Consider the following 22,688-nt stretch of genomic DNA (forward strand, 5'->3'; position numbering starts at 1 on the left):
GTGTATCGTTATCAGATTATCTTCTATTCCAGAACTGATTTCACAAATATAATTGGTCTTTTTTCCATTCATGTTAGTTGATGAATTTGTTGTGCGGACGTATGGACTGGAGAAAGAGAGTGAGGAAAGCTCAGCCTTATGAAATATTACATTACTATTGTCATTCCTGTCGTTCCCGATTGTGTTGCAATGCCTAGAAACCGAGTCACACTTCCACACATCACCTCAGAGCAGAAGGATTGACATCATTGCTTAATGTGAAACTTATCTAGGCTTTGTTAAAGATATGCTCCAGAAATAAATACCAACGGTGTGAAGTGCTGACTCCACTGACAAGATTGTTAATCGCGGGGGTCTTTAAAAGTGAAAGCCTGGTGGGGCTGCTGGAGCCATGCATTGAACACACCAACATGTTCACAAATACACACGCACACACACACTCTCTTTATGGTGTTGTAAAAACCCAGTGCTATACTATTCCCAGCACCTTTTGGCTCTCCATCATTATTTCACAGCCCACTATCCAGTTCCTTGCATTCATATTTAGACTTTGGGTTAAGAGGATGTTTGGAGCCCTCCACTTGAAGTCTCCAAAGGTGGCTTCCAGAGGGCTTCTGTAATTTCTCCTTCTTCAGTGTGTCAGATCGACAAGTTCAAAGATCACACGTAGGGACATGTAGCTGGATTCTTAAATGCCTCCCATTACATTATAAATATATTAAAACTTTCCCCTTGATGGGCTACCTCTTTACTTTTTTATTTTTATATCATTCCCATTTTAACTCCATCACAGTTTACGTGTGATAGACAGATAGCATTTGGTGTTACTATTAATGTATTGTGTCTTTATTTTTCAAATCTATTTGCCATTTATAAAAACCAGGCTGATTTTGCTCAAGACAAACACATTTTGTCCCTTGTCAGGTATTGACAAGATGTAGCTTTCTGTAATGGTGATAAGAGCCTCTTCTTGCTGCCTTATGAAGGGTTCTTTCTTTGGCATAATAGCAGGTACAGATTTGTATTCGTAATAACGTAAAGATAACAAAAACCCAAAGGGTGGTCTGTAGGGATTCCTCCTGTTGTACCACTGTGTTCTTCTTTATCAGTGTTTGCCAAATCAGATACCTGAATTGAATTACCCATGCCAGGAAATTAGCAGCAAGCTGTAGTAAATCAAATACGAGTGGAGATGTAAGCCACAAAGAGAGAGAGAGAGAGGTAAGCAACAGATAATATGCTGGAGAAACACCTCATAACACCTGCCTAGGACAGAATGCAAACAGCAGCCTTTCTTCCCGAGCAGATGCATTCACAAGGGGTTAATTAAAACTGATTGGCTCTACTGGGGCTACACCTGTTCCTGACAGATTGCTTATCTGGGCCTCAGCCCCCCCCCTTCCTGCGGTGCTCGGTGGGGTGGGGGTGAACTGGGACAGTCGTCTGGGAGATGGGATTGGATTGGATGGGATGGGATGGGATGGCGGTGGGGTTGGGAAAGCTTAATGTAAATGTGTTGCTATTGGTTTACTCGGGCACTACCAGCAGTACCCCCGCCTCCTTTCATGTACAATATGGTCACGCACACTCACCTGCCGCTGCTTTCAAGTTGCTGTGCAGCTCTCCATTTATGAAACTGGCCAACCCTCTGCTGCGCATCTCCTCTTGGGCACAAACTATTTTAAACTCCCTGCTTTTCCTCTATCCGCTTTTTGCTTTTGCGGAGCTTGGTTTAATGTTAAGGATGCTGAAAATGAAGGACGAGCAACATGTGGCATGTTCATGACTCCCCACCCATCCTGATGGCCGCAGTTGAGCCGTGGCATCACCAAGGCAGTAACATCGCCAATGTTTAACATCATCATCTTAAACCTGCACTCAGAAAGGTTTATATACACTGAATTGCCATTAGCCCACTCTTTCCTATTAAGACATATTGGGTCCACATGTGTATTATCCCAGGACAGCACTGATAATAGTTACAGTATGTGGTGACAGGATTTGCAGTGGCTGGCCACCATTTAACACACAGTCCAATTTTTTGTGTGTTTTTTATTGTATTAGTATTGGTGAATAAATGCATTTCATAATCATCTTTGTCTGATATTTACTCCTTTGCTCTGTATGTTGGATGACTTTTTGTATATCAGTCCAGCTGCCAGGGATTGCTCAGTGTACTGTGTGCAAAGAGGAGGTTGGTGCACTAGCATAAATGTACAGCTGTATGAAATCCTCAGTGGAGCGGGGGCAGTGTGTGTGTGTCTCAGGCCATTCCAGCATCCCGAAGACAGGGCAGCTGTGGTTTCAATGTAAGAGTGGAGACAGGCTGTTAGTGAAGGCGGCAGGGGGCCCAGAGAGCACACCTTCGCCTGTTGTGCCAATTGCAGAGCTTGTAATTGGACACCTGAGTACTACAGAGATGTTTATGGTCTCTGTTGGGTTCATAGGTAGAGGATTGTTTGAAAGGGATAGAGATGGGAATGAGAGTGAGTGTGTGTGTGTGTGTGTAAGACGGGTATGTGCACTGGGGCAAAAAATGTGTGTGTATGTGCAGGTGTGAGATGTACCTGTGCTGATAATTACTAGGTGTAGGGAGCAACACTGCATGCGCAATGTTTGCTAACATGCAGTAGTATTGTAACAAAACCCAACTAATTGCAATTTCGATATAGTACAGAGGGGCCTCAGAGCAGTCCGAACATGACAAGCCATATCTGATCTTTAATTTTCTTTCCACACATTTAAAACAAACATATACCCATGTAAAGTGTATATAAATAAAACTAAACTGTTTGGAAACAGACAGACACATTAAAGGCATTTCTAAAAAGTAATTTGAGATATCTTGCCAACAGTTTGTAGCTCTTTTAACATACTAATGATGTCATCTGAACAGCTGTTCTGGTTTTCCTGTGTTCAGTGAGAAATTATTCATCTGAGATGATGGGAAAAACTTAATTTTAAACAACAATTATCCATTTTACTGAAATTGAATTCAAATGTATAAAAGACTGTATTCCACTCTAAAAGCTCTTGAGTGAGCCTCCAAATATCGTTAAAGATAACATGTAACATGTAATAATGTATTATATGCATGTAACATTGTAATTCATTTACCTTGTCTAAGTAGAATATCCATATATTTGTTTGTGAGGTGATTGCAGAAGAACGGTCTGCACTTCCAAATTTCCTCCCCTCCCCCATGTTTAATCAAAAATAATTACTTTGGAACTTGAGGTTCTTAACTTTGTATCCTGCAGCTTGGGGCCACTTTAGTTTCATAGCTGGCCCTTCAAAAGATAACCAACTCTGTATTCTGAGAAAATTCTAATTTAAATATTTGGATGCTGTGTGCAGTGTATCAAAGCTAAGGTCTTAGACTTTTGAGATATTGAGAAGTTTGTCCTCTGTACAGAAGCAGGTGAGGACCTTGGTTGCCTGCCACTGATGGATGACACAGTGCTTTGTGATTGACTTCTCTACATATGACTGGATGGATTTTCGATTAGGCTGGTGCTGAGACAGATGCATTAACAGCACCTTGACAGCACGAGAAATCTAGTGCAGAGATGTCATACATTGAGCCTTTTCTATGTATGCACATTGTTAGTTGACAACCAAGATCCTTTATTTTGGATCCTTTATTATTACTATGCTTTCTCTAAGGCATTAATGGCTTGAGGACGGATTTGATCATATTTCAGCAATTAAGCCATATGGAGGCTCTATCAGTTGCTCGTTGACTGTTAAAATATTTGGTTTTACAGAGGAAATTGTGTTGGAAGTCTGGAGACTTGAGAGTGATATTGTTTTGTTTCCCAGGCCCTCCTTCTTATAGCCAATGGGAAAGCTAGGATATGCCCATAGATGTAGCCTTAGGTAACCATAGTTAGCCGTCTCTTCTCGCTAACATTTTAATTACTCCTGCGTTGAATGAGTGTGCTGCCAGACCCAATGTGCCCCCAGAGCCCTGTGGTTGGCAGTGGTAATGGCATATCTGTGGTTGGACAGGTGCCCTATGGGACTACAGTGTGGTTTCCTGTCACCGTTCACCTCTGTTGCCAGTGTCATACACAGGGGCGGCGTGTGGGCAGACTGCCATGAGTGGATGGGAAAGAGGGGAGAGATGGGGTGATCTTGCTTCTCCCCGATCTCCCTCTGTTATACTGCTGAAATGCTGCAAGGCTTTCCCCACAGAAAATAAAACACTGTTACGAATACTTAAACACCTGGGTAAATGATTGAGATTAATGGCTGCAAAGTACATTCATATATTCTTTAAAAGCTGCGGTCTAATAATATAGAATTCCAGTAACCTGCTAGTAAGTGACCACTACTGATGATTAATTGCATTTTAGGAACAATAGTGAGATTGTTCTCCAGTATAAACTGTGTTATTGCTTAATCCAGTATTAAGAGCTTGTTCATTCCTTGTTTATAATGTGTCATTTGCAAACTTCTGGACTAAAGTGATCCCAGTTCTTTTGCCTGACTGTGAATCTCAAGGGATACTTCAAAGGACCTCACCAGAGATGTCTGTGCATTATCTTTCTGAAGACGGGATCAGTTAGTTTTTTGAAGGTGTCTTCTATGTCCAATACCCTGGTTTTAAGTTGTCAGACTGAATGCGAATATGAAGCAATTAACAGCAGTGCCTGCTGCCTCCCTTTGTGCTGTTTTTGCCAAGACTGAGTGTGTGAAGCTAGAGAGAGCTGTGAGGTCTCTAGGCATTGTTCCCTGCAAGTTAGACCAAAGAGGTTTATAGAGCAAAGAGAGGGTTTTTCTAAAAAAACAGCCCCACTTGTTTCTTCAGTTGTTTATGTGATTTACGTTATATTCATCCATACTTCACAACCTGATTTTTACAGTGTCAGTTTCAAGATGGCAGCTTACATTTGTGCAAGGGGCTGTCGCTCCCAGCTGCCCCTCTCCAAACTACAGTGCAGGGGGAGGCACCTGTAGCTGGTGACATCAGACAGGTGATTGTACTGGACTTGGACTAAACGAAGTACGTGAACAATTAAAAGTGTAATTATATCCGGAGTAACGCTATATTTTCTAGGAACCTTTTCTTTAAGAAGCATTGTACAATACTTCTGGAAATATACATTGAACTCTCATTTTGAATAACCCATGTTGTCCCTGCAGCCTTTGATCACAAGGGATTTTACATAAGGTCTGTGGAACTTCCCTGCAGTTTCAACATGGCAGAGTCATCACCCTGCAGTTAATTAAAACAAATTCATCAAACCCAGACGCCAACTGGGTCTCTATTAAAAAAAAATCAAATCAGTAATGTGAGAAGGAATAAAAAAAAGACACAGCCTTCTGTCTTATTATATAATTTACATTAGTGGATATTTCAAGGCATGGCAGAACAAATGAGAAAAGTACAGATCAGCCTATTAAAAAGGAGCTTTACATTTAAATGTATTCTATGGTATTCATCTATGTAAAATTGAACTGTTAAAAATAGGTGTTATTTTGGCTGCCCATGCCGTGTTTTGCTGGTGTTCATTTCTCAGACCCAAGACTGGTGGTTATCGGTCGGTGCAGTGCTAGATGATCCCCTGGGTCCTTAGGGCTCATAAGACCAAAGGTTAATTAGAGAAGAAGGCTGTAGGGAGAAGAGCAGAGAAGAGGATAGAAACTCAGATAGGTTCTGGCTAATGATTCCGGGGGGGGGGGGGGGGGGGCAGTGGGAGGAGCTGGTAGTCCAGCACTCTGCGGCTGTCCAAAACACTGTCAGACAGACGAGCCCAAAGAAAAGCAGGCTGGCCTTTTGCAAGTAGTGCAGAAACCCTCCATATTCCCACTGAAATCTTACTAAGATTCTGGGGATAAAAACAACACTGAAACCAGTTTAAAAATTCCAGGTAGCCCCATCATTTTGACCGTGTGTATTAGCATGTGCACACTACTGAGTTAGCCCCATAGTCCTTCCCTTGTTGCAACAAGATGAAAGGTTTAAACTCTGATTTGTGCTCCTTTCCAGTTCCACTTTTTTCCCCCCTAAAGTTTATTTCATTTTTCTATTTCACAGATCTCATTGTTAGCACTGCTGCACCGGACAGGTCTGTACTGTTTTAATGAGCTTAGCTGTGCCCTTGCCAGGCCCAACCCTGTCCACCTTCTGACAGAAGTGACACCTGAGCCCGAGAATCTCCTGCCAGCACCAATTACGACCCTCTCAGTATGGGCACTGCCACGGGCCACTCTGGACTGGAGCAAAGAAACAAGACAGTAAAAGGTTTTACACTTTTTCAAATTTTTATTTTTTTGTGGAAGTCCATTGACACTGACCTGAGGTTTTACACTAATCTTTTCCACAGTAGACCCTTTCATGAAGCATTGTTGTGGATTAGGTTTTTCATTTGGGGCTAAATAAGGTTTCCTGCTGTGAAACAACGAAAAGGCACTTATATTGGCACTAGTGTTAGGGGTGTGAAAGTAAGATTACCTTTGTGGCACCACGTTTGTTTCTGTTTACAACACCAGAATTGATACATTTTGAGAAAAATAGAATGGAATTGAGATCTAGGGTGCAAAAGAAACCAACCTCTATTCAGTTTAGCCCACAAGGCATCTGATGGTCACTTCAGGGGAAATTATTTGGTTTATAACTCTAAAACCCTGTTCAGTCTTTACTGCAACACTAATCTCTGTCTCAGTAGGGCTTAGTTAAAAAAAAAGAAAGCTGATTTATTGGACCACAATTGATATTGTCTTTGTTATTGTCCCCTAGATTTCCAATGATCGATCGAGATATTGAAATGGCAGTTCCAGACGAAGTCTCCTCTTTATTTTTCTGTGGAAGAGCAAGTCATGCCTCTGAATGAGATCCACTATGTGGCTGCCCTGGTGAGTGCAATGAAATTGCTATGCAGAGAGGCGTGGGGAGACGTAGAGGAGAGTAGGTTTACATTTAAAAGCACATGAACGAAGCCATTAGAAAAGGATTTGCAGGCCTTGAATTCAAACATACCCACTGGGCACATCCTATAGTGTGCTGTTGCAGGGTCCAGACGATTGCCTGCTTCCAGTCTGCACAACCGCCCCCCTGCACCAGAGACTGCAGTGGTCACGTGACCCGCCCTCCACTGTCCTCTTGGCACAATGGGTACAATTGGCTCAGCAGGAGGTGGCATTCCAAACACCCGTTGCCAGCTCTCATTGGCCGCCGATAAGCTCACTTTAAACAGCCCTGGTCAACACTGCCAGGCATGCTGTTTAAAGAGGGGTTTCTGCTGAGAAATACACCAGCTGACCACATTGACACCGACACCACACAGCCCTCAGTGATGGGTGGAGGTGGGGTGGAGTGGGCAGAGGGGGTTATTTGTGGCCAGTTAAAGCTTTGTTAGTTATCCTTTTTATATATTTGCAATCGTATATTTGGAATCATAGTGTAGCACAGTATCCTATGCATATTTTAGCGCTGTGAAACATGTGTTTTGTGTTTTACAAGGATTTCCATTCTGTGATTATTTTTAGAAGCCCTCCATCTTTCGATCACCGCCGGTTCTCATTCTTTGTGTTTTGCCCACTGTCTGAGTCCCTTTAATCAGCCCTTCTAATGAAAATGGCAGTTTAAGAATTAATCAATAACCAAGGTGATTAAGGCTGTGTAGGTGTGCGGCACTGCAAATATCTGCATGAGAGGGAGAAGAATCGTCTTTCAAACTCCTCTCACCAGGTGCAGTAATTTTTGACGGCATAATTTTGTGCCCTAGCTTTGGGATGGTGAATGTAGCCGATGATGGTTTACAAAAACATTTAAGGTTAAATACTTTAACCACCCCCCCCCCCCCCCTCCTCTTTTTGGATTCATAATACATTCGTAACAACACTGTGATTACCCAGTGGCCCACAAAGGACGGAGAATACGTGTAAGGAATTCTAACCCGGGCTGGTTGTACAAACAGCCCTGCCCCCCCCGGACAATGTGACAGATCCTGGCTGCTGTGTGCCACCACTGCCCACACTGGATCAATGCTAGACCACAGCCCTGCAGGACACTGGAGACCTAATTAAAATCTCTTTATATTGTTTGGCGTTTGTGGCAGTGTTAGTAAACATGCAGCAAAAATAGGCCCTGAGAACTCATTAGGAGAAAAACAGAGACTTATGACTGAAGTAAATATTTTGTTATGAATGTAGTGAAATAAAAAAGAAAAAGTGCCCCACTGATAGACTACGTTTAAAGTGTATTCCTTAAAATCTATTTTCTCTCACGTTTTATTAAATACACGTGTTTTTCTCTCTTGTTTTTGTGTCTTTAAAATGGAAGTCCATCTGCCGGCTTGCCCCCTATCTGTTTCACCCCCTCTTCTGTTCTCCTTCCCGTCTCCTAATGAATGGGGTTAGTGAACATAATGACTATAGGGGTAAATTAATTATGGGAGTTAATTAGAGGATTTCCTTCTGAAGTTATCAAGTGGTATTAAATACCCCTCAATTTCCACTACACTAATTAAGGGTTTCTTTCTCTGAGGGGTTTGGAGAGCAGACCCACACTGGGCTTGGGCCGTTTTGTCTAGAAAAATCCCTTCCCTTCAAAAAGTCAGTATCCTCTCTTAACTCTCCATGGCTTTGTTAAACAAATATACATGGAAGAAGATTCTTGGGAAGGGATATATTCATTAATTGGTCATTACAGGAGGAAGGCAGCTGTGAAAGGATAGGTAGTTTGTCATTACCAAAGGCTTGAAAAAAGCGGGACATGCAATATATAAATGACAAAGGAGCCCAGTATTGCCATTACCACACAGTGCTGATTGAGTAATGGCAAAAAGATACCAAACGCTAAAAGTTCAGGGCGACAGTCGCTTGTGCTCTTTCTCTCTGCCCCAGCTTGGTGGTTCTTCTTTCTCTGCCCAGAATATAGTACCACATAGGCTGGTCCAGACTGGGCCGCCCTGTGGCTGATCTGTCTTTTGGGTAGAGCAGGTAGATGTTTGGTGGTGGTGTTTCTATTTATATATTCATGTAATTATTAGTTTAACAGCTGACAAAATATATTTCAGTGCTTATCTGTGCATAGTTCAGCTGTATTTTGATGAGCCAGCTTTCACAGTATTTATACTTGTTGCCTTGCTCTGTCTAGCATCAGTTGCTTACCCCACTTTCATTTACAATCAATCCAATCAGGTGTGTTTATATGAGCTACAGCAATACCAGTCAGACTCTGGCCATGATTATTGAGAACAGCAGACTGCCTTGCCTTCCTCCAAAAGGAGAAAAATAAAACCAGTACGCTTCAAACAATACTTGCTTGAAGGTCACTCTCAGAAAGGTTTGTCAGTATTGCTGTTTCAATCTTTATCAGTGTTTGTTTGGTAAATACAGGCCTTTTTCATCTCTTGTTAAATCTGTCAGCTACGAAGACGCATAGAGGCTTGCGAAGGCCTGAGACAACAACAGTGACACATGTGCGCACGCACACACACGCACACACACATTCGCACGTATTCTGGTGCTCTTCCGTCACAGGCCTGGCAGAGAGGAATTCTACTGAAGTGAGGGGGGTATTGTCTTTCCATCGAGAAGGCTCCTGTCTTGGGTCAACTTGGAGTTTTGACAGTTTTCTCTAGCAAATGAAAATGTGCGCCAGCACTGCAGGAAGGGGGATTCTCAGCACTGGACTACTGTGGGGTGGGCGATGAGTGGGAGCATCTCAGTTGTTGTTGTTTTATACTTCTTTTTAAAAATGACATAATATGAGATGAAATTTACAAATGATCTGAGAATGTTTTATACTTCTTTTTAAAAATGACATAATATGAGATGAAATTTACAAATGATCTGAGAATGTAATACATAGATTTTAGGCGCGTGATCATGAGTATACTTCTACCACAGTCCTGCTTGTATTTGAACAACCCCTAAACAGAATATTGCCCTGTATTTTGTACTTGCTGTTAGTTGAAATATTGCATATGGTATTTATTTTTGCACTTGTCCAAAAATGTTGTATGTTTTGTGAAAATGGTGAGGGAAATTGACTTGGGTTAGCATGCCTGCAAAGAAATTCTACTTCTTCATAATAATAATAATAATAATAATAATAATAATGTAAAGGTTTTAAAAATACTAATCTGAAGAGTGAAGCATTTGTGCCCAGGATGTTTTCATTCCTTTTGCCCATTTGCACTGTGTGGCTGTGGGCAGATGGGTTTTTATAATTAACGTGTGTGTGTGTTTGTGTGTGTATGAAGTGGGGGGTGAGGGTTGCAGTGTCAGAGGAAATGTGAAATCAGAATCCAGTTCTCTAAAGGTTAAACCCATTAGTGGCAATTACAGTGAAATTAAAAACCCCAAGAAGGCTACTGCGCTGCTAGGAACTTGATTAGGATGCCAGTAATCTTCTTTAAAATTGTGTGTAATCTGTGAGGGGTCTGGGAAGGTGAGGTCCTGGGTGGGGAATTGAAGCTACGCTCCCTTCATTGGGGACTGGATGAGTTCCTATCGGGAGATGATGCTTGTGATCTCTCCTCTCCTCTCCTCTCCTCTCTCTGTCTGTCCCCCTGCTGTCTGGTTGCCTTTCTCCCACGCCGAGATGTACAGCCCGGTAACTGCGCTGTAGTGACGTTCATATTCCTCTCGTCGAAGCGGGAGGAAATGTTTTTGGTGTTCAGGAGAGAGAAATGTGGTTTTCTTACTACTGTTCGACCAGGCAAAATAACACGCTGTACAGGAGGAGGAGGCGTGAAAAAGCTGCTGGCAGAACTGACAGTGTTTTTGTACTGTGTGCTTCCTAGTGTATATAACTATACTGACCTTTCAGAGCCCAGCGTGACTTACATGTCACAAACATTTAACAGGTTTGACAGAAATATGCCAAGCCTTCTGTATGTGACTTACATATCACACTGGGGTCCTTGACCTCGCACCAGTTCCTTGCACCAGTTTGTCGGAGGGTTAATCTAGGTAAGGGAAATGACTAAGCAATATCAGATTTCTTCTTCAGCCAGTTACACTACATTACCCTTGGGTTGTATCTGTTTCAGGAGACAGGCCTCACAGTGCCCCCTGCTGTTTACCTGCTGCTGTGACCATTTCAGCCCACAGGAAGGCAAGGGCTAGCTGGGGGCTGCATTAATATTTTGTAATGGAGTCTGTTTAACCTTGGGTGTCCCCTGGGACAGAGAAGGGGATCCCTAACTTTCTGCCCGACAGCAGAACCCAGCAGCATTATTACAAACTTAGTATTATTTTTTTGCACTCAAAGCAGTGAAGCTGAAAGTCAGAGCTGGTCAATGGGTTTTTCCTGTTGCAGTCTGTTGCATTCATAACAACTATTGATACACAACAGAAGGCACTGGGGAAGGAATGATTTACACTCGCTGTCTGTGTTAATATTCAGCAGCACTTTGTTTATTATCTGTAATCCCTGTTTAATTATGCATTCGCTAATATACTACCTCCTTCTGAGTTCGTGTCGAATACATTTGAATTAAGCATGCATTGAGTACAATATTCCACAATTATTCCCATTATTAAGAATTAGTCCAGGCCATTTATTTTTGTGTTCGCTAATATTCTTTATTCCAATATAGGTATTATCTGAGATATTGAGAACTGCATAACCATCAGCAGGAATAAGGAATAAGCAGACGTTTTCTTGTCACTTTAGCTTAATTGAATCTGAAGAACTAATCACTGATGGAGATGGGTTTTTTTTTTTCTTCTTTTAAGGAAGGCCTTGACAAACATCTTGAAAGATTTACAACATGAGGGTTATTTTGTTCGGCAGGCCCTCTGTGGGGGTATGCAGTGTTGATCCACAGTGAACTGTCTGGGGTCACACTGGGTATATCTGCTATCCCAGGAGTAGCCCCCACCTCCCCTGAGAACCCTTGTATATTATGAGGTGGTGGTGCTGGGGAGGAGGGGGGCTTTGTCCAGCTAGAGATCTCTGCAAGGTCTGAGTCTAGTAACACACACGGTGGTCTGCTGGAAGACCAAAAGCTGGCAAACAAAAGGCAGCAGTGAAGGGGAAGGAAAAAAACTGAGAAAAAAAAAGGAAACCAGGAGACAAAGAGAAGGGGTTGTACCAGTCGACTTCGCTGCTTGCTTTCAGTGGCACAATGAGGAGAGATTATGAGACTGTGTGTGTGCGTGCGTGTGTGTGTGTGTAATATTTGGCAGGGCGAAAGGAGTGTGTAGCTAGGTAATGTTTTGCCTCCATTTTCTCCCGGTTTCCCTCCTCCTTCAGTGAGCATGCCAGACAGGTTCTAATCTGTAACTGATTACCTGCCAGGCAATCATTCCTAAGGGTAGGGAGCGGGTGGGGAAGTAAGGAACCTCTTACCGGACTGGACTCTGACATTAACCCTCTCTGTTGTAGGGGGTGGGCAGACTGGTTTGTGCTACGCCCTCGGACATCATGACCGTTGGGTGTGCAGAGCTCACACGAGCAGAGCTGAGCATTCTCCTGAGCCAGGGCACCTGCCGTGGGGGTGGAAATAAAGAGTGATTGTTTTTGGCCTTTTGCCCAAAACACAGATTATAAGCGTGGGTTAGCATGACACCTAGTTCTCTTTGATTATGGAGTCATAACTGTTGATTCTGTAACCTGCATGTTCTTTCGAGACTTTACATGATGTTAATTGTAATGCTTTGAAAATGTTTCTGGTGAAAACTACATTGCCCTAGGTAAGGGCATCACCTAATAAATCAATACATAAATAATATTATGAAAGGCATTGGGACAAATACAGTCAGCTGCTTCAGGTTGTAGGCAGGTTGTAGGCCCACCTGACTGCACTTTCGATAGAGGTGCCATGTCTGCTGCAGAGAGAGAGAGGGAGAGAGTTTCTAATGCAGCGACAGCCTTATCGAGAGAAAGGGAGTCGGTGTTGTAAATGTTCAGTCTTTGAGGAAGTCACACATTTCAAGAGCACAGATATTGAATAAAGGGGGCAAAACCAAAACCAACTGAACTTAAAAAAAAAGGAAAAAACAATTCAAGTATGTTCTCTTTTTTTAAGGTTCAGTTAGAATTGAAATGCATATTCAAAGTCCTTCTCTGTTACAGGACCACAGTGATTGCTCTCCAGCTAGCATCCAGAGAGAGGGTCTCCTGTACTCAGTGGAAACCAAGGTATTTCTGCAGCTTCAACATGAGTTTTCTAATAAGCTGTACTTTACTCTTAAAGTAACAAAGGTAGGTAAATGCTGTGGACAAAGAAGCACAGAACCCTGGTTTATACCATTCTTCCCATTTGCTGCTAAATTAAAACCCAGCTCCCTTAAAAAAATAAGGAAAATAAACATTAATAAGGGTTACACGGTCCTCACAATAGGAGCCGCACAGAAACGCAAGATAAGTTTCTTAATGCTGGAATGAGTGTTTGGCAACATTTTATGACTTAATTCATATTCATATATGCTGTGGAATGAACAGATGCGATGTGATAACCATCTTTAATTGCTCCAGCTGAATTAGAAATGACAGGGGTAGCGCTGCACATCATAGAACATTTATTGAAGCCCGAGGTGGGCGGCTCAGTGTCTTCAGAAGGGCCCTTGACTCCATATTGCACCTTTTGAGGCGATACTGTATCCGTCAGTGGTCAGCGCTCTTAAGCCTATCCATTACATCAAAGAGTAAAGCAAAGCACCAGGCTAGGATGTGCTGTGCTTCTAAAGCAAACAGAGCTGTAAAAGACAAATCTTTGTGACAGCCGTCTTCATCAGTGCAAGGTTGGTTTTCATCTGTTGCCATACAGGCTCTTAGGAGGCTACTGATCGAGGCAGTTAATCTCGTTGGGAATTTATCCCAATGCAGTATTACACAGCCTCCCTCCTGGCCCTTTGAAAATCCTGCATTTCTTTAGATCTCCCGGAAAAATGTGGAATTCTACCCCGCGGTGCCGGCATTAGGGATTTAAGGCTGGGATAATAAACCCAGCCACACACAGACACGCAGACACGGCACAGGGTTGCGTGTGTGCTTCTGTGCCTCGGCCTAAATGGGACGTACTATTGGAGCTGCTGAAAATGAAACGCTGAAGACCAGGAAGTGTCAAAACATCATTAAAACAGAGGGTCTTATTGAACGTTTTGTTTTTGAGACGACACTCGGCCTTTTTAAATGTGTTGTTAGTCTGACTCTGACGACTTCACTTTACAAGGCCAGCGTTTTGATTTACAATGCACCCGCTGAAAAGGACCAAGTGTACTTAAAAAGGTTTTATTGGTAGACACAAGGGCACATCTCCCTCTGAGCTGTGCACTGCATGATGTAACAGTTTCTGCTGCCTGCTGCTCCGTCTCTTGGGACGCTTCACTAAAAGTGGAGTCCCTTTGGGGGGTTCCTCTGATCCAGCAAAATAAGTGTGAAAACAAAACGGAACATGCAGGAGCCCTTCTCTGTGCTAGGAGCTCTCTTAATTTTTCTTCCAAGGGGATTAGCTGCAGTTCATGTTGATATAAGGCGAAAAGTGAGAGGTCTGTGAAACTATAGGCAAGTGATAAGATGACAAGATAGACAGCTGTCGCTCTGTGTTTTCTACACTGAAAGAGGATTCTCCCCATAGAGAGAGGTGGACACTGTGCTTCCCCTGGTTCAGTGGTCAGACTAGGTGGCCTGGTGGTTTTGGGTGCTTATTAGCAGGAGGTTCCTGGTTTAAGCCTTGGTACAGCCACCGACTCCCTATACATCACCATGGCTGAGTTACTGAATCTGCTCGTGCTCCCTTCACTGACAGAGATGTCAAATCGAATGCCTGGAATGAGTGACTGCAGGAGCAGTTGTTGACGAATGCTTAACCTCCTGGTATCTTAAGATAAAAGCATCTACTAAATTACTATTATTATTATTATTATTATTATTATTAGCCCGATTAATCTGTGATGCTGTTAGGCTAGACATTGAGGATGTGTCTGCAAGTTTATTAGCATCGCTCAAGCAGGAGTGGGGAGATAATTGCAGGCTTGACATCCCTGCTCCTGGCGAGAGGGTGTCATTACTCGGACTGCGGTAGAGCCCCAGGCCGGACTCTCTAGGGTCGCACTGATTTGTAGGATGTGGTTTTGTTGAGAGATGGGCAGACTAATGAGATGGCCAGGGCAGAGGTCAGTCTCTGTGGCAGGGCTGGACAATGCCCACCTCCCTCTGCACAATAGCAGGCTCTGGTCAGTGCACTAGCGGGTCAGCAAGGCCCGAGCTGTATGTAGCGGCAGCAGACAAGGCCCGTGTCCAGAGAGCAGGACTGTGTGAGGACGACCAGTCGATAGAGCTCTCCAACGTGGTCTGTTGCAGTCATGTTGTCCCCAGCTGTGTTTTTCCTTTCTATAGACGCTGGCCCTGGTCATCGGATTTCCTTTAACCTCGTTTAACATGACAATCAGAGCTGCTGAGCACCCCCCCATGTCTGAGCTGGACAATCGCTGTAATTGGCTCTCCTGACACTGGGTGCTATAAAGCGTGTGCTGGATGAGTATAGATATAGTATAGTATAGTATAAATATAGAGGACATACTCGCTCTGTCTTTGTGATGCCACGATCTCACAGCGGGCTCAGTTCTGCACAGTACAGATGGACCAGGTTTGCGCACACGCCAACGCACTGCACAGGGATAACCTAGAGCTTTGATTGAGTGGAGGAGCCATTGGTAGCATAGTTTAATATTAAAGTTTATGTAATTTAAAGGAAAAAACTATCAAAACTCCACCTTGTGCCATTCAAATATTTAAGTGCACCGCCTGTTTATATAAGTGAAATTTAACTTGGTTTAAAGGGGATCTTTTCCAGCCCAATTTCAAATGCTAATGGAATTGGATGTTCAAATGTGTTTCCAGATCGGCCGCTTTGGGCAGATGGGCCCTTTCTCCTCTGCGGTGTCATTAGGTGTCTACCTTAATCTCCCAGGCAATATTGGTTATCTTATCTGTCAGTAAACGGGTCGGGAGCTGCAATCTTGATAACCTGTGGAGTCTCTTCACACTTCCATTTCCTTTGTGGTCCTTGGCAGGAAAAGAAAAGATAATAATAACCTTATTGCCCTGCGAGTACAGTTTTCAGATCGTCGTGTTCTGTTGTGTGGCACTATCCCATTACATAGGAGACAAAGCAAAATATATTGCCCTGTTGAGGCCTATGGCAAAATTTGTGTCCAGCCTTGAATGACTTTTAGACCTATAGGTTCCTTGCCAGTAGAACGCTTTGTCCCTGAAGTGTGGTCACGGTACACTGTGTCCCAGAGCTGTACTGCTGTAAAACTGCCATAATCATGTTGATGTTTCAATTAGCTGACACACTGGACCCTCCCATTGCTACCTTTCTTTGTGTCTATGTGGCTGCCTCAGGTTGGCAATTGATCTGAATTATGGCTTACAGCAAACCTTCAATGACCACTCATGAGAGTGATGCAGCATGCGCTTTGCAAACTTAGAGCCAGCCAGCCCTTGACAGCATGCATGTATGTTTGTGCAGTTTTAATTGCCAGAATAATTGTTTGTCGCTCAACTGAAATGAAAACACTAGCATCAGTGCAGGTGATAAAGCCTCCATGCATTGCTTCACACAGCAGCACAGAGTGAGCTGTCATAAATGATTCACAAAGGAATGGGACCTTTTTTCTTTGGGGGAAGGGGGGGGGCAGGGGTTGGGTCAACTGTCTTTGTGGGAGTTCATGCCATTTTACCACCTGATGACATTTAGTCCACATTCTGTTGGTGTTCCTCTTGTAGTGAATCTAGCAGAACTATAATTTCCTGGCTGGGCTTTGCCACGCCGGCCTGTGATTGTCATTAACAGCTTTAGAGAGGAAATTCATCGCATGCTCAGGCCTCCGGGGGGGCTGTGCCGGGCCAGTCTGGACTTGTCCCAGTGACATCATAGCACGTCAGCAATCTGCAATTAATGACAGGCTGCAGGTGGGGGGAGAGGGGAAAGAGAGGGCAGTGACCGACCGACCGACCGACCGATCCAGTGCTCTCTTGCAAACGAAGGACCGGTAACTGCCATGACTTTCATTCATCCCCCATTGAACAGTAACACCTTGTACTTTTTGAATATTGCTCGAGGAAGGCAATGCATCATGGGTCACCCCCCAGACCAACTTTAAAGAGCAGCTGTGGTGACTGCATGCTGTGTGCAGAGAGGAATGCCTATTTTGTTGTCTCACCCCATAGGAAATGTATTTGTGGAATGTTTAAAAAAGAAAATAGACTACATCAATTCCAACTGATGTGGTTTCTTCATCACTTAGTCTTTCACAGTCCAGTCCCATCTGAGCCAAGAATCGGACATAGAATGGAAATCTTTTGGGGTGTCTAGTATCAGGATTTAATATACTTTTTGGTCTGTGGGTGTATCTATCTATCTCATTCTGAATAGACAGGATTGCTTTCTTGTCTTACTCCTTTCTTACTGGAGTGGTAATTTCAGTAGTTTCCGTGGTTACTAATTAACCAACAATTATCAAGCTTCATTGTCTGCTGTACATTAGTCTTCATACAATGCCTTACTGGGAGTATCTGTTCACATTCTCTCCAGCAGATGGCGAAGGTGATCACAGTAGTAGTTAATGAGAGGAGGATTGATTGATAAGGCTGGTGTGAATAAACTACAACGGTTGGCGTGTCGTCCCTCCACCAGTATTGACGCAGGTGTCATGCAGGTAACAGCCTGTGTGTTTACTTCCTCATTTCTTTCTATCTATAGCAATAGGGGAGTGGCTCTACAGAGCAGTGTTTTTCCTTATCGTTGAGTTAGAGCTGCCAAGGATATCGTTAGAAAGTGTTCAGACGAAGTCCCAAACTACCTGCTGCTTTGTCAGCTCCGTGCGCACAGCCTGACTGATACGATTTGAGATAAGACCAGAGTGCTCAATACACCACTTTACTGATGTCGGCAGTAGTTCCTCTTGGTCAAGGAAGTACCGTTTGTGTGTCAGTTTAACTGTGGTGTTAATGATGCAACAAACAAAACCTTAGCAGTGTGTGGGAAGGGTTCAGCCTAACGAAGCCTAGGTTGTAGAGGCAGGGCTGGAGCATGTGCTGCACAGTAATCTGCACTAGGCCACTGTCTTTCTCTCCTACTATGAAAACCCTACCCTCACCTTCACAGCAGCTCTTCTATGACTCCCACATACGCACTGTGACAGCACCCTATCTGGAATGACAATCAGTGTGTTATATTACTGAGCTTCTCTACGGTCCCATTGCCGTGTGTGTGTGTTTCCTCATCCACAGTGGATCACAATAAGCTTTATAAAGGCAATAAAGACTAACTGGGAGACGGGAGTGTGATTTCCGCTGCTTTCTTATTAGTTCCTTTACTGATGTGAACAAGATTTGAGAAGGGGAGGGGCTAGGAGAGATGTGACCTAGTGATTATAGATTGTTTCTTACAGGCTGTAGCTGTAGGTCTCTGGAGTTTCATATTCCTAGTGTGTAGAGTTACTGGCTACACACATACGTTTGGTCACAAAGTCTTTGGTAGCGCAGGTCTTTTTTACCTTATTATTTACCTTTTGGTCCTGTATATACATTACCACTCCATTAATAGATTTATTGGTTCTTGTAAAGAACTTACTTCCTTTGCTGAGGTCCCAACCCCCAAATGAAGATATAGTTTTGAGAGTAAGGGTAAGGGTGTCTGGAAGGAAATAAATCATAATAATAATAATAATAATAATAATAATAATAATAGATATCCATTGAGCCTATTGTACTAAGGCTGCCCCCTGGCTGGGACCAAGGATAATGCAGGAGGCGAGTCAGTGCAACAGGTACAGCAGGCTGACTTACACATCAAAGCGATCGATTCCCAGTGTGACAGATATTAAAAATGAGAACTTTGCTCAGCTGTGCTTAGCTCAACAGATTTCAATACCTCTGAACCCTGTCAGTGGACTAAAGAGTATTTATAGTCAATAGGGAACACAGTGCTATTGTTATCATGGCAATATGGGAGGCGGGCAGGCATTGTAGTGGGGCAAGTCTGAGCCCTGGACCCCCGCTCCTCCAGCAGCCTATAATTATCAATGGCCCCTGCAGATTTGCTAACAATAACGTTGCTTCAAAGAGCAAATTATCATTTACTGGCAACAATGGCAGCCAACAGTAAAATCAACAGGACACTTCACAAATCATGACTGGAATCAGGCGGAGAGAGAGAGAGAGTGTGTGTGTATGCGTGTGGAGGGGGGGAGTGCACAGACTGGGGTTAACAGATTAAATAATGTGTCATTCCAAGGAACAGGCATCAATATTACCTCGCTGTGTACTTGGGACCCAAGCAGGCTACTCCCTGTAATGAACTCAATTGTAATTATTTTATCTCTGTTGTCTGATGAAAAAGAGAGAGAGAAGGAGGGCAGAGGTGGGGGTAGCTGCAGGCTTCTGAAGAGCATGTCTGAATCAATGATGTGAGGGCCAGAGGAAGATTGCTTGGCAGGCATTAAAACATGAAACATTACAACAGCATCAGAGGGGGAAAGAGGGGAGGGGGGTTGAAGTGACACTCTTAAGATTTATTAAAGATACAGACATGCCTGATAGGGACTCACGACAGACACACGGCAGACACACACACACATTACAGGAAATATAACTGCAGCTCCCCCTGAAGTTCCTGGCTGCCTTGGCTATCCAACATAGACTTTACCACACACACAAAATATTTTAAGACATAGCCGACACCAGTCAACAGGCACTAGTCATGTAGTATTGAAATTGTGACCCTTTGTGTGCTGCAATCTGCAATGGATCGCCAAAGTCTTGTGAACAGTGCTAAATGGAATATTCCTTATTTCTGTGCTGGAATATAAATGGTAGTTGGAACTCTATAAAGTGTTTGCCAACATTTGTGTGTGTTGTGTTGTGTTTTTATGAGCATGCATGTAAAGTAATTTCTCCTCCCCCCCCACAAAGAAGGCAACCAATGGCAAATAACCAGAACCCTGCTTTGCATAAATTATCATCTAAACATGGGCATTGAGTGACAATAAAAGACAGGAAGCTAAATCTGTGCCTGCTTTACCAGAACCACTCCTGGCTCCTGCTGTAAAGTCTGCTGGAGTGTAGTCTTCATTGCCCATTACAGAAATTCACATCGCCCATATTGTTGAATTAGATCAACATGCTTTGTGTTCAGTGGTATTGTAATTCTGCTTCCTTACCTGCTCACTGTATAACTCACTCACTTCTGTTCTGTATTTGATTTTGCTCAACCATTTTACTATTTTGTAACTTTTCCCACTGTTACCGTTTCCTGTAGCTGGTGTATTTATAATGCTTGGGAATTTGAACCACAATGGATAATGGTGTCCCCCAACTAGGCATAATAATAATATTATTATTATTATTATTATTATTATTATTATTATTATTATCATTATTATTATTATTATTATTAAGTAATAATAATTCTGCACACGGAAGATGTTCTCAATTCAAATGGACATTGTGTGTGTGACTGTGAGGGGATACATGTGAAACTAGCCAAGGTGTATCATTGGCAAAGCAGCCTTAATTACTTGTGAATGCTCCAGATAAGATTAGAAAAAAAAACAAAAAAAACATTTGTGGTCACAAGACTCACAAGCCAAAGAGAAAAGTGTAACTGATACTCCTCTAACCACTCATGCAAATACGTTTCTGGGACTTGGGAGGCAATGAGTCCAATTACTCTGACAGTTGTAGAACACTGTAATCCACATTGTTTGAATTGTGTACAGGGCTTTTTTTTTTCCTTCTTTTTTTTTCTCTCTCTCCTTCATAAATGCCGAAGGCAGTAAAGGGCTTTTGTGATTAACCTCTGATTTGCACGGCACCTTTGGACACAGCAAGCCTGTACTTGCATTGATTACTGATTAGACAGTGCAAAGTAAATTCCCAGAAGGAACATATTGCATTCTTTCAGACAATACACTGCGTTCGAGTTGTCAGCTTTAAAAAGATTAGCTGGACCTTGAAAGCCAGGTACTTGAATTATGGTCACACCTTGTTTAACCGCACGTGGCAGAGACGTGGACAGATGGGAGAGGTTTTTTCCTTCCTTGACTGTTTTTCTGCTTTCAAAGTTGTCGTTCATGCATTTCTTTGCTGCTTTTTAAATGATCTCCTTATTGAACAAGACTTGCCTTCTGTGCTCCACTCTCAACAATGTTGCACTTAAGATGGTGTATAAAAGCGGTGGGAGTTAATTACTCTAATAAAAAAAAATGCTGTAAATTAAAATGAAAAAGGCAAATGTAGTCTGCCTAAGAAGCTTGTCAGGAGCCAAGTTTGTTTTTGTTGAAGCAGAAGGGTCTGCCACCATCTTACACATGAGTCACGACGGCTGTTCTCCACACACTTAACCGGCCCACTCTTAGTCCTACGCATGCCTTGAATCCTTTTGAAGGATGGTAGGGGAACATCCTGCCATCTCCCTGCAGAGCAGAAGTTATTGTAGCTGAGCATGTTGCTTAACCACGGTTAACCATAAAATCCACTCAGTGCCACCTCTTTTTAGCAACTGTCTTGTTTCCTTTCCATTGACAACAGTGTATATAATTTGTTAGATTTATAGGATTGGTCTTCCAAGTAAAAGGTGCAAGAAGCTACAAGAAGAGGCTTCTGTGAGAGATCATACTGTGCTGTTAATCTAGTAGTCCAGAACGGCCGCTGTGTGAAAGGTGAGCATCCCTCAAGCTGCAGCGCTGGGTACCAGGGGGCTGGAGGGGCATTCCTGTGGAAACCGAGAGCCTCGTTAAAGTGATCCTTAATGAGCTGGCTGAGGCTTTCCAGGACTGGCAGCGGAGAGGGTAATTAGCAGGGAGCAGCCACCCTTTAAAAGGGGTTCGGGGCTAATGGAGGGAAGGGGGGCGGCACCGAGACGCGGCTGATTGCAGAGAAGAAGGCCCAGCATTAACACCTGATCCCTGGGGCTGTGATGGAGTGTGTGCTTCTCCACAGGGCCTGCCAATCTACTGCAGTAAATTGCTATTGAACTAAAACACTGTTATGTGATGTGATGTGAGGGATGGATGGATGGATGGATGGATGGATATTCCCAGCTGTTAGTTGTGGCTGACGTACCTTCTACTGGTCTACTCCTAGCCTGTAGTGAAGCACCCAGGTAGTGAACTGGGTAGGGGGCCAGGCCCGTGTCAGGTGTCTGTGTGCATTGTAGTGGCGCTAATTGGGGGACACAATAGAGAGGATGGACCCTCTCAAAGACCACCTGCTCTCCAGCACACGGGCTGCTGTGTCACTGCTTCAGGAAGGCAACACTAGACTGAAACAAGTCTAAAATAATGGTGGCACTAATCCAGGAATGCTGCAGCCCAGTGCTCCCCCACTGAATACCCAAAAAATAAAAATGAAGCTCAAATTGTCATGAGTGTGTCCTACGGTGCAGGATTCTCTCTGTCAGTAATCCTCTTGTTTGTTGTCCACTTGTCGCTGCACAATGACTCCCCTCTTTCCATCAGAGTTGTAAGCAGTATTTATGAGACTCTTAATTACTACCAGCGCTGGGTCCTGAGGCGGAGGTGGGGGGGGCATTGTGTGCTCATCACTGCGGTGTTGAAAGCATCGCGGTTACCCCCGTGGCTTCTCTCATATCACCTCTCTGTGAGCCTTTGTTTTGGGCATGCTGCTGACTGGGCTTTGTTTATCCCTTCACTTTCAGGGGGGATGTTGTCGGGGGGTCCTGGGGAGACACAATGGCATACAGTGGGCAAGG

The 22,688-nt window shown here is 43.5% G+C and overlaps 1 protein-coding gene across 4 annotated transcripts in view; it reads left to right on the forward strand.

Annotated features, from left to right (window-relative positions):
- The window catches only part of aanat2 (arylalkylamine N-acetyltransferase 2), a 49,663-nt gene that overhangs the window by 11,454 nt on the left and 15,521 nt on the right, over window positions 1–22,688 (forward strand). For 2 of the 4 annotated variants that reach the window (XM_066688839.1, XM_066688841.1), the window contains exons 2-4: window positions 6,044–6,250; window positions 6,746–6,861; window positions 13,040–13,105. The gene's annotated coding sequence lies outside the window, so the exon portion shown is untranslated. The remainder of the gene's footprint in view (window positions 1–6,043; window positions 6,251–6,745; window positions 6,862–13,039; window positions 13,106–22,688) is intronic. The other 2 variants (XM_066688840.1, XM_066688842.1) reach the window with 1 other exon arrangement.

This window comes from Amia ocellicauda, chromosome 17 (genome assembly GCF_036373705.1).
Source record: "Amia ocellicauda isolate fAmiCal2 chromosome 17, fAmiCal2.hap1, whole genome shotgun sequence".
NCBI classification, from domain to species: Eukaryota; Metazoa; Chordata; class Actinopteri; order Amiiformes; family Amiidae; genus Amia; species Amia ocellicauda.